The sequence below is a fragment of the Netta rufina genome (genome assembly GCF_964035555.1).
Source record: "Netta rufina genome assembly, chromosome: 15".
NCBI classification, from domain to species: domain Eukaryota; kingdom Metazoa; phylum Chordata; class Aves; order Anseriformes; family Anatidae; genus Netta; species Netta rufina.
This window is the reverse complement of record NC_140138.1, coordinates 13563314-13576099: the sequence shown is the minus strand read 5'-3', so window position 1 is coordinate 13576099 and position 12786 is coordinate 13563314. Positions and strand designations below refer to the sequence as shown.

The 12786-nt window shown below is 46.9% G+C and overlaps 1 protein-coding gene across 1 annotated transcript in view; it reads left to right on the top strand.

The window, feature by feature from the left end:
• Nucleotides 1–12786, top strand: part of TTYH3 (tweety family member 3) — a 78441-nt gene that overhangs the window by 21408 nt on the left and 44247 nt on the right. The window lies entirely within an intron of this gene.

Sequence of the window (12786 nt, the reverse complement as noted above, 5' to 3'; positions counted from 1 at the left end):
CTCGAGGAATCATTATGTTAATAGGATTCCTTGGGTAGCAGTTTCTGCCTACACCTAGGAGAGCCATTGTGCCTGGAGAAATCACTAGGGAAATGAGCAACAAGGAGAGGAGGCTAAGCCTAACTCGTCTAGAGATCAAATGCTCCGCCGGAGCGAGTATTAAAATAGCCTGGGGAGCCAAGAGGGTCTTTGGTGCCTACAGCAATGAGCTACATGAAATAAAGCTGCTTGAGTCCTGGGACATCACAGGCTGGTTTTGAGCGGGCCTCCTGTTAAAGGACTTGAAAAGACAGCCCTTACAAGGCAGCTTGTCCAACTTGATTAGATTTTATCCGGAGCTTGATTGAATTTGTGGACGAGATTATGAAAAGCACCACGACCGTCAGTGAGGTGAGCAGTCTTTTGAGGGAAAGTTCTTTAGCATCCCATAGGATAGTGCCTTTAAGTTTGCTTATGGATATGAGGATTCCTTGATTTAGTTTCAGCTTTTTGATACGACGTTCTTGCTGTTGTGCCATCAGCATGGATAGTCTAACACATGTTTTGCAGGGTGCTATTTCCTGAACTTGGTGTTTGCTTGAGCCTGTCCTGATAGTGGAGAATTTTTTTGTGGTCTTAGTCCCTGGGACCATGGGAAAAGCTTTGATCCTCAAGCAAAGCAGCAAAAATAGACTTGCCTTGTTAGGGTGGAGTTGTGTTTGCTGTGCTTCGTTGCTCTAGCAGGTCAGATTAGACAGATAGTGACCTCTGGATAACTTGCTTAAATAACACATCTCGATATTTGTGTAGTGGATATCAGGCAGGCTTTCATTGGAGAACATGGGGATTTTACAGCCTTTTGTAAGAGGAGAGGAAAATGAAAGAAAACCTCAATATCTTTTTCTCTCTTTTACCTAGGGTGAAGTAAATGATAAGTTTTTAGAAGCAGCTGTGCCTCCTACCCCATTTTTTTTTTGCTGGCTTTGTTTTGGTGAGAGTGGCATTTCCTCCAGCCAGGGGACTGCACCAGCGGCGTGCAGGGACTGCAGGAGGGTGAGCCGACAGCTCTGCACTGAGTTGTCACAACCCACCCTCACTGGTGTTCTTGTCTGTCGGCTGGTGGTACACGTCCAGCAGTGATGCTGGAGAAAGGTCAGAACAATCTCTGACACACTTACACACAGCTGTGGCTGTTAACGAGGCAAGCGGTACTCTGTCAGCACCGGGGATATCCCACTCATTGAAATTACGCTCCCTACCTCTTTTTTTGTAGGGGTAAAAGCAAGCTGATGCAGAAATAACAGTAATTTCCAAGCCTGAGAACTGTGCTCATGTAAATGACTACAGACCATATTGGCTACTGCACTGAATAATGAAGAAATCCAATCCTTAGCTGTCTGCTTATCAACTGTTTCCCCACCTACTTCTGTTGTATTTACCTTGAGGGAATTAACAAAAGATGTGACAGATATTTTTCATGTGAATTTGTACCCTTAGTCCGTAAAAACTTTAAAAATGTTTTTGTACTAGGTGTGCTGGCAGTATCTGCCATTTCTCGCTGTCAAGAACGTGTGTGGGGAAGGTGCTGTATTTCCTGGAGCTTTTTTCCTTCTCTGGTGGTGACAGTGGTGCCTCTCAGGGACTCCTGACGTTTGTAGCAGCCAGACTATGGAGAAAAGCATCTGTTGTTCTAAAACACCTTCTCCCTGTCGCAAAGACCTTTTTTCCCCAGCTGTACGCTTGTAGCTGACCTGGGATCTTAGATCAGATGACTAATATGGGCCTCTGCAGTATAATCATTAACCTGTAACGCTCTTCGTAGCTTCAGTGTGCTGCCCGAAGACCTTGCTGTGATCTTTGGTTTTGTTTTCAGTCGCCTCCTTGCAAATGTAAGGACGGAGACCTTTGGTTTGCTTTCTTTCCAAAGTAGTAGAAGTTAGGCTGTTGGTTTTGCTATTCAGATTTCAGTGGTCTTCCTCCTGTTCGTTCTCTCTCCAAGAGAGCTTCGCAGGGTGAGCAGAGGCTGCGGCAGAGGTGGACCTGACCTGCCCGGCAGTGGCTGTTCAGAAGAGGAGCTGAGCTCCTCCTGCCTGTGCTGGGAAGGGAGGCAGACTAGGGTAGGGTGTTCAGGTGGCTTTAACCCTCTCCGAGAGCTTCTGGGACATGGTGGTTTGGGGACTGGGCTGAAGGAATCACAGACCTCTCTCCACAGCGGGTTGTGCAAAAGACCGCAAGCCGTTCACCTCATCTTTGAGTTTTTTTGTCCAATTGCTGCACTTTTTTTTTCCTTTTTTTTTTTTTTTTTCCTTTTTGTCTTACCAAGAGGTTAATTTCTATTTGCTCACATCTAACGTTGGTTTGGTTTAGGCAGTTGTGCTAGAGGAAAGCTGTAGCAAGCTCACCCGCAGTGAGCTGTCACACTCAGGAGCTAGAACTAGTTTTCCTCCTCCGCATCTGTATTGTATTTCGCGATCTGCTTTGTGGCTGTGGCGGTGGTAAGCCCAACGGCTGCATCAATTACTTTCCCACATGATGCCAGCTTCTGTACTCTCTCCTGCTTGTCCTTCTGTTAGAAGCATTGAATTATTATTTTTTTTAATTTATTTTTTGTAAGTGCCGGTGTGGTCTTGGGCCTTGGAGTTGGAGCCCTTTTTGCAGAAAAGCCAAGGCTGGGTAGCGTCCCCTGTTGTGACTGTTTTCTCCCTCACTTTCCCAAGTTAATGGAGTGAAACATCTACAAGACCGGTGCTGATGCTGTGCAGTGCTGATTTTGAGGAGCATTAATGCCTTCTGGGTGTCAGCACTTCTCCGACTGTCAGACACGAGCACAACTGCACACATCGTACTTGTCCCCTCCATCCTGTCCCCGTCTCTGCAGTACCTGCTCACCGGGGACAACCAGAACCACAGAACGAGGCAGAACGTGAGCTTGTCCCACCTTGGCTTTGTAGAAATAACCCAGAGCAGCCGCTCTGCGTTGGTCCCATGATCCGTGTCCCCAAGTCCTGCCTGCTCGGGCTGCCTCTCCCTGCTTGACCTCAGCTAGGGGAGCGCGATCGATCAGGCGGCGAGGCGCAGAGCCCAAGCGATCACGGTGCTCGTCACGCCTTGCTGTGGGTCTGCAGAGGAGGGGTTGAGCAGGGAGCTCTCATGCGTGCTGGCAGCCTCCTACCTCGGGCTCGTTGCTGTGCAGCTCTTACAGGCAGCAGCCAATGGTAACCACGAGCATCTGTGAGGCCCGGCTCACCAAATAGCTCCTGCAGCACCTTGGTTTCGGTCTGAAGCGTGCGACTGCTCCATCGTGGCTTATTTTTCCCTTTCCCTCTGCCTCTCCTCTGCTTTCCACCCCCCTCCGCTGCCTCGTTTTGTTGTTTTGATGAATAACGTTCACGCTGTTGAGTCTCTTGTTCAGTCTCAGGTTGAACTTGCTGCGTTTATCACGCCCACGGAGCGCCTGCCTGCGCCTTGCAGCGCGTGGGGGCTGAGCTGTCACCTCCTGGTGCTTCGTGACCATGGCAGGTGGGGTAGGTCATGCAGCTGGAGGCAAACCTGGGCCAGAAGGGCTCGTGTTTTGCCTGGCTTGCTAAACAAGCTGAAAATAGCCCTAAAATGGGGTCACCAGCCACTTTGCACGCAGAGGCTCTCCACCAATTATGCGTGCCAGCGTGCGTGCTGTATGGCTGCATAACCATTTGGGGCCCCGGTGCAGGAGGGATGCCAACTGACTGCAGCGTGCCTGGAGGAAGGTCACGGAGCCGGTGAGAGCCTGACCTTCCCCTTGACCCCTCCAGCATGGAGAGGAGAAGGCAAGGAGGATCTGGATCCCCGAGCTGCCATCCCCTACCTGAAGCAGGAGCTTAGAGATGGCAGCATCAGGCAGTTCTCTGAGATGCACAGCAGAAGGATGGAGGAACTCTAACCATAAGTTACAAAGGGAAGCAGCACCCGGGTGTAATTGCTCATGAATATTTTTTTCCATAGTGCTGGAGCAGGGTCTGAGGGAAGCTTTGGAAACTCTAGCCCTCGAGACACTTGAAACTTGCCTGGACATGGCTCAGAGCAACCTCATCTGACTACGAAATTAGCCCTACTTTTAGCAGCAGGTTGGACTACAGTGACCTCCAGAGGTCTCTTCCAGCCTGTTATTTTCTGTCACTTCAAGGGACCTGTGAAATTGAGGTTTCTCTCTGGAATCTTGTAGCAGTGACATGTTGACTTAGTGGAGTGAACGCTGTAAAACTGGAGCTGTAAATGTGCACATTTAACATTTATGGGAATTAATCTTTCAGGACTCTGTGGCGCCTGTTTTCAAGTTCCTGAGAAAGGAGACCAGACAGCTATGAGTGCTGCTTTCCCCTGCTCCCTGGGGTGCTAAGCTGAGGCTGAGTGCTGCTTCTGTTTTCCAGTTATCCCCTACCCCTCATTAGTGTGATCTCTGTTTATAAAATTTTCTTTCCATTCATACACTTCCCATATAATCCTTCTGAAATGTATTGACTCAGGGCAAGAGAAATGTAAAGAAAGTCCTTCTTATTTTATCTTTCACTAATAAAGTCCAGTGGCGTGCAGGCGAGTTACAGCCTAACTGTAATGAAAAGCTAATCAGCAGCCTTCTCCGCCCCCTGGGATCCCAGGGGGTTACTGGAGCAGCACACTGCCCCAGTTTCCCGTCCTCGTGTGTGTGGTGTCCGAATTCTTTCTTGATTTGGTGTTTTCAGCGTGACTCTTGATAAGCTGGTTTGATGCTGGTTGGCTGCTACATGTAGGGCCAGCATCTGACATATGACTTTAGAAGGGGAAAGCAACTTAAGTAGCTTAATAGGATTTAGCTCTGTCTACACTGTCCTGCCAGAGCATGTTATAAACCACTTTAGTGGGATTCCTTCTTTAAATATAACCATGACATCAGCATAGGCAGAACCTCCATAAGAGCTCTGGGAACTCTCTTGTAAAATCAATCTCAAAATGCACTTGAGAAGAATTAATGAATGAATGAACGCCCGTGCAGGACTCGAGGTCTGGGATCCTATCCATGAGCGGGGTGGAAGAGTATCTGAAGGAGGGCTGTGTGCATTAGTCTACCTTTTAAAGTGCCTTCGTTTCTAGTGTAAATGATGTATCTGTCTTGGGAAAGTAGAGCAGCTAACAAGCAATCTTGTTAGGACAAAGAGGTGCAAATATGTGCTTCTTTTAACTGATATAACTGCCAGTACAGCAAAACAGCTCACTGAAATTATATGTTCCCAAAAGTTGGTGGTAAGGGAGGGTAAGTGAGGCATATTTGTCCCTAAATACCTGATATAAAGCCAGTACTGTCACTCTTTTTTTTATTTTTTCAGGCCAATGGCCTTTGACATTGTTCAGCTTTGCAGGCAGACAAGCCTTTGTAATGACCAGCTTTGCTGAGACCATTTCACCTCTTCTCCCAACCCACTTGGGAAACAGAAACCGTGAGAAGAGCTGCTCAGACCTGGAGCTGCAGAGGGGGGTGCCCTCTGATTCTTGCTGTGGCCCCACATTGCATTTGTATCTGTGGAGATTTTCAATCTCTATGCACTCTTACCGCTACCTCTTGCCCTTCTCCCGTGAATGGCATTCGGGATGCGAATTTAAAAGCGTGTGGTCCCCTTCCTACAGCGTGCTGAATGGGCAGCAGGGGCAGAGGGTCCAAGCTGGGCTTGCTGACCCCTTGCCAGGACGCCGCTCTGGAGGGAGCGCCATCTGATTTCCCCCTGCTCACTCAGAGGACCATCTGCAGCTCTGCTCTGTTAATGGCGAGAGCTGTTAAAGAAAGCATCTCTATTCTAACTGCATTTCCCTTCAGCATAGCTGCCGGAGGCCCTAATCCCTTCTCGGCGCTTGGCGAGGAGCCTGCGTGGGGCCTTTCTTAGCTCCGCAGCTTCCCTCGCGCAGGCCGCGGTGCCGAGAGGAGAGGTGGTTAATGACGCTCCCAGTCTTGTCAGTGGTGCAGAAACACAGCTCCAGCTGTGACTGTGGTGGGTCTTGGCTGGCTTGGAGAGGGTTTTTTTTTGATCTGCTTCCTCTGTTAGTCTCTCGATGGTAGTTTTTTCCTGGGTTTGAAGGTTCCCCATAGTGCGTATCGGTTGTCTTCCTCCCTGAGGTGTCCTTCTGAGAGCTTTTTTTTCTCCTTTAATGAAAGAGAGGAAAAATAACCAACAACAAACCACCCAACCCCCCAAAAAAAACACAAAACAAAACCGAGGAAGAAGTGGGGTGGAAATGCTTCCTGCACATGAACGAGCCTCTCTTTGGGAAGGGAAATGCACGGCTTCAAGTCGAAGGAAGAGATTTATTTTATTTTTAAACAAACAACTGTAATAGACTGCAAAGAGGAGGTTTGGGAGTGAATTTAGGGTGAGAAGCGTGGCAGCTGTTTGTCACTGCCAGCCTGACAGTTAATGGCATGTCCGCATTGTTTGTGCAAGAGGGGCAGCTCAGGGCCACATCAATAGGTGGGTCAGAGGTCTGTGCTCCTCCTGCCCCAGCGAGTGGGAGGAAATCGCTGGCCCTATGGGATATTGCCCCTCACCAGTCCTTCGTGGCCTCTCCACATGACTGACATCCTGCATTAAAGCTGGCTTCAAATAGAAATTATTTTAAGGAAGATGTCACGTGGAAAGCTAGCAATAGCACCACGGGTTGTGACTTTTTGAAGATTTAGGGCAGTTCGCCCTTGATTTTGCTCTCTGTTCCTTCCCAGAGGTCAGCCAGCAGGGCAGCTGTACCAGTGTCATTTGCTAATGTAATCAGGAGAGCTATTTCTTTCACCTTGTAGCTGGCTTATTTTGTGTTATGGACTACAGTAAGTTTTTGCTGTGCAAACGGCCATTTGACCTGCTTTAGTTGTACAGAAAAATGCCAGTAAAGCTGAACGGGGCAAATATAAATGGAAATGCAGTGCCCCCCACTTTTTTTTGTCATTATTTTTTGTTGCTGCTGTTTTTCCAAACTTCTTGCTTTAGATTCTGATGGTAGGCTTCAGGTTTCAAACTGATCACACACTGGACATGGATCTCCAAGTCAAAGACCCCTGAACAGCATTGATGGAGCCCGTTCACATCACTTCTGTGCAACAACTTGCCTTCCTGTTCATTCAGTGCTAACAGAAGCACGCTGAGAAGCCACTTGAGGTAGATGGGTTATCTTGACCAGGAAAGTATCCCTTTTCTTCTTAATTAATTTTTTTTTAGACTGAAGTGCTCCCAAATGCCAAAGTGTGTGCTAGAGCTTCTTAGTTACACTAGAAAATAGTTCAACTGGTGGCTTAATCCTTTTGCCTGATAGCTGCTCTTTAGGAAAAGACCTTTTCACGGTGCCAATGATATGAAGCAAGCTGTAGAAATGTTAGTAGGCGCGTTGAGTTGCCTTTCAAGTCTAACATTAGTAACAATTTGACGCTGGGGTTCCCATTCCAATTTGGAATCGCTCTCATTACTCTGCATCACTTTATGGTTCAATGCAGGATTTTCTGGGTAAGATGTCATTCTGTAAATGATTCAAGAACACAACCCCACTGGCCCAGCAGTGATCATGTTTTCTACATTTGTCTTAAGTATTTTCATATCTCTTGGGTTTCTGCTTGCTTTCTATATTCCTGTGGTACAGTCAGAAGACTTTTACAGTCCTTCTGATTGCAAGGAGTTCTGATTCCTTGTTTCCAGTTATAGTAGTTAAAAAAAAAAAAGCGTTTAGTGTCCTTTGCAGATCAGTTATGAGTGGCACAAAGCCACGGTCTACCCTGAAAAGTCTCCTTAAAATGAGCTCATTTGGTAGGTCCGAGTAGACATTGGAGTACGTTATTTGCACACAGTGCTTGGGAACAAAGGTAAAGCTGCTGCTTTTCTGTTGGTCTTGGGGTGCCTTTTCTCTCCAAAGCAAATGAGCTTCTTTACTTGCCTGTGTGCGATCAGTGAGCTTTACCAGATCCTGGTTCCAGTCCCACCAAAATTAGTTGGAGGTGGAAGGCTGCAGTGATGTCACTATGGGGATGAGGCACTGTGCAGGGTCTAGTAGTGGAAAAATATAAAAAGAAGCCTGCCTGACTTTCCAGGATCACTTCAGTCCAAGTAGGGTTGTTAAAAATATCTTCTGTTAAAATGAACTTCTTTCATATGGAAATTTTGGAGACAAATTTGGAAAGTCAGTGTGTTTTTTTTTATCTCGTGGGGTAGACGGGAAATGGCCATACTCGATCTGTTTTTCCCTACTTTGATATGTCTGCAAATCATGAGATGCACAGAAAAGATGCCAGCAGAATCTGCAAGGAAGAGGGCTTGTGTGCACGCTCTGGATGCAACTGGATGCTTATGCTGTTAAAAAACTTGAGGGAGTACCTTCTTTGTCCAGCAAAGCTTCTTGACTTATGCATGTGATGTGATATTGAATTACTGAAGGCAATCCATCGAGTCCAAAATAATGTAAAATAATGACCGAATCAACCACATTATCTACAGCTGTCATGCTTGTGGAAACTCCTGTCCCTGATGATGGGATGGGCTCACCCTGTTGATGGATTGCTGTTCCTCTGGGCAAAGTTTCCACAACTGGGGTAAGATTTTGTTTTCCATTCCACTTGGAGGTGGCTCTTCTCATTTCCGCTCTTCCCCAGTGCTTTTTTTCCTCTTCCAAACAGAAATGGTGTGGGAAAGCCTCTGAAAGCAGACTGGAGGCTGGCTGTTCATGGGGTACGGCACCGTCAGTGCAGCTGGCAGTAACCTCCCTGCCGGGCCTCTCCTGCTCTGCACGTCTGAGCCGAGCACTGAGCCCAGCCTTCAAACTCCGTAGTGGCTGTCTTCTGGTTTGGGTGGCTGTTTTAGGAGAAGGTGATAAAGCAGGACAAGTAACACTGCTGTGATCCTAAATATCTAAACCACTGCCGTGTCATTCCCTGCTCTGTGCTGGAAAGGACAGGCTTTAGGTCCTGCAGAGGAACAGGAGAGAAGAAGGGGGTGCATGTGGTCATCTCTGCTGAAATGTCCTATCTTTACACAGGACCTCTGCGACTTACAGGAGCACTGTGAATACTTGGGTTTCAAACCATATCTAATAAGAAACAGTTAAAGAATAGCTAAAAAGAGCTGGTAGCTCACAGTAAAACACAGACTCCTTGCAGATGGAGGCATGAAAGAAAATCCTTGAGGTTGGCATCTGCTCCAGCATATGCACAGTCAGCGGAGATAGGTAAAAAATGTGGTGTCCCAACTCTTTGCTTAATAGTGAGTAAGGATAGGTTTAATAGGAAGGATAGGCTTAATAGTGAGTAAGGATGAGATTTTTTTTCCCCCTAAATGAAGTGCATTGTCTGAGAGCCCACATTGTAGGAGGGGGGAGGGAAGAGGAGGGAAATTGGATTAAGTCACTGGGCTGCAGGCCTGAGCATTTCCTGCCTTTTTTCTTCCTTTTTTTTTTTTTTTTTTTTTTTTTTTTTTTTTTTTTTAATATACCAGCGCTGCCGAGATCACGTGCTGAGCTGTGCAAGCCTCCCCTGGTCCCTGGCTGCGTGCAACAGGCAGCTTGGCAGCGCCTCACCTCGCCTTCGGGGAGATCCAGGCCAGCAAGAGCAGAGCTGGGGCTGGGGACTTGGCTTGGCAGGGGAATTTGTGCAACGCCTGGGCTCGGGCCAGGTAACGCAGGCACTGCTTGCTTATCCCCGAGTTGTAGGAGCATTAAATTCGTGCTGCCTTTGTAGCGCGGAGTTTCTTTCCATTATCCAGTTTGCTGGAAAATTACCTTGTGAGGAGATTGGGTTTTAAGGCTTTTATGGGTGATACAGCTTTCGAAGCGAGGAAATAAAGCTGCTTCTAAAAGGCCGAGTAGAGGGACCGCCGTTGGTCAGGAACGCGTGAATTAATCTCTTGTGGGAAGGGAAGGGCTGGAGAAATTGTGCTGGTCTGGCACGGGCGAGCTGAGCGTGCACGCGAGCTGTGTGGGAGAGCTGTGCAATTCTTCTGGCGCTCCTCTTAATGCCCTTCGCCTTAATATTCCAAATATTTATTTGATCTTTGTCTTTAAACAAAGCTGGCTAATACGTTTAACGTTATCTGACCGGGCACGTTAGGAGGGAGTGAACTTCTAAAGCCAGAGGCCCGTTCCCAAGGGGATTCCTTACACGTTTTGCTGGTCTGGGATTTGGAGCAAAGACCTGCATGAACACTGATGCGCCCGTGGTTTTTTTAGAGCCCTGCAAGGGAATTTGCAGAATCCCCAGAAAGGAAATCCTCCTTTTCAGCGAGAATGCTCATTTGACAAGCTGCCAGTTCTGAGCTAAGCCTCATTTAATAAAGATTTAGTCTGTGGGGACCTGTCAGTGGAAACTGAATTTGGTGAGTGTCTCATTCTTTTCATCACTGCAGCGCATAGAGTTTTTCAGCCAGCATTATGGAGAAACGAGGGATAAGAACATCCAATTTAGAGGACCCCCTTACCTCTGGGAATGTTTCCTTGCCATGTAAGATGGAGATTGCTGAGTTGGTAACAGCTGAGGGAATAAAAGGATTGTTATTTGACTTCAGCCCAATAGGATGCCGGTGTTCACCACTGATTAGCGTGGCTTAGATCTGCATTTGTGGGCAGGAAAAAAAAAAAAACACAACCCAATTGTTAAGCAAATCCTTTCTACTGGGAGCTCTCCTCCCTTTGGGTTGCGATAGGAGGTGCTCTGATGAATTCTAGCACCTGTCCCCATGCAACCTATGGCAGCTGAGGTGTGTAGATGTACCTGCACTATAAATTGTTAAAGCACAGTCTCAGCCAGACTCTGGCAATGATTGTATTTCATGCTTGGTATTGCAGTAAACCAACTATCAGCAAGGTTACATCTTTCTGGCCTCTGCGCCGGTGGCTTCTGCAAATTGTACCAAATATAAGGGCAGTGTTGAAAGTGTTTAATTATGAAGTAAGGGGTCAGAATGTTAACGTGGAGGAAATGATGATAATTTCTAATCAAACTAGCCTTGTTCTCAGTCGTTGCATGTACAAGGGCACTTGAGAAATTAATCTGAATTAACTGGAGGAATAAATTCAAAGCAGATTAGTTAAACCACTTTAAATGCACTAAAGTGAATTAAACTGCACTGAATTAAGACCATTTTAGTTAAACTACATTAAACCCCTGTGTGAACACTCATTTGTAATTAAGGCGACTTTAGTTCACGGCTCTAATTCCAATTAACTCTGGAATGCCCTTGCCCATGTAGATTGCCTCTCGGCATTAAGGAAGCTAGCTTGGCTGTTTAACCAACCTGGTTAACCTGCTTTGGGCTATCTAGTCGTGTTACGCGTTTCAACTGTAGATCTGTTTTATTCCAGTGTCTGCTGTCTTGTCCTCGGGTGATTAAATGAAAATAAAAAAATATGCATGACATAATCCTTGGCATTTTCCTTTTTTTTCCAGCAAGGAAAGCCAGTAGCCAAAAAAGCCAAAGGCAAAGCGTTGGCCTACATTGCCGCTCCAGTGTGGGCTTGCTCTTACTGCGTGTGTCTGTAATCTGCTGCGCTTCCTTGCAGCGTGCTTTCCCTGGGAGATGTCTGCAGAAGGAGATGAGACGGTGGAACCTGGCCTCCGTTTCCATGGTGCTCTTCCCTGCTGCCGAGGGATCCCGAGCGAAGGAGAATATGGCTCAGTGCCGTGGGAAAAGGCTCCTCCACAGCACGTTTCCTGCCCAGCCTTGCTTCTCCGCTGTGCTGAATGCGGCGATTGGCCTGGGAAGGCCTGTCCCCCAGGCGGAGGAGATATGGATGGTTTAGTGCTGAGATCAGTCGTGGTTTCCACATCCTTCCCCCCCCAGGCCCCGCAATTACATTTGCCAATACGTGGCTGGCTGGGTTCCCTAGAAAGTCTGCATCCTTCTGTGGAGGCTGTGGGGTGAATGACATCCTGAGACAGTTCGGTGTCTCGACAAACGCCACACAGAGCATTCTTCACCAGAAGGGAGATGAAATGAAAATCGAGCCTCTGAACTCTCAGCACGATCAGAGCGAGCTGATGAGGGGTCAGAATGTGCTGCTGCTGCTGCCAGCATTACACAGAGATCAGTTTGGTAGGATGTAATTATTTATCATCTGTGAGTACATGAGCTTCTCAGATGTTCTGAGGTCTGCAAAAAAGGTGTGGAAAGTAGTGTGGGCATGACACTATCCCACAGCAGTTTCTTTTCTTGCTCAGAAGACTTCCGTCCTTGATGGAATAAATAGAGATGAGTGCTGCTTTGGCAGCAGCCCAGTTTGCTTCATTTGTTCTTCTGGGTGAACGTTTTTCTCTTCCCACACTCCTTTAACCTCTTCTCTCTGTTTTATTATCGCAATCTTAAGTCACTGCATGGAAATCCAGAAGGAACATTAGTTGCAGATTGAGTGGAAAGCTTTCTCTTGGCAAACGCTAACTTTAAGGTAAAACTATAAACAGCTCTCAATCTGGCAATGATTAAGGCAGCTGTGTTGTTGAGATGCTCAAAAGCTATAGCTGGTAGGTTTTATATTTTGTCCTGTGGGTTGAAATTACAAAGTTTAAGATGAAATAATTTTCAAATTACTGATGGAAGCTTAAAAGCAAATCTGCGTGCTTTTCGGGAACTGTCGGAAGACTTTTAGGTTTCCTCTCAAGTTTCTTCTTGAGGTTTTAGCGGACTTTATGACTAGTGGTAAAATAGCAATGCTATCCAGAAATAGCTGTCATCTATTTCATGTGAAGTTGCTCACTGTGCCGGACTGCTGTTGGTATAGTTTAGGCCAAAAAAAGTGGTAATTGGAAATTGGATAGGCTGAAATTCATAAAAACTTGTACTTAAT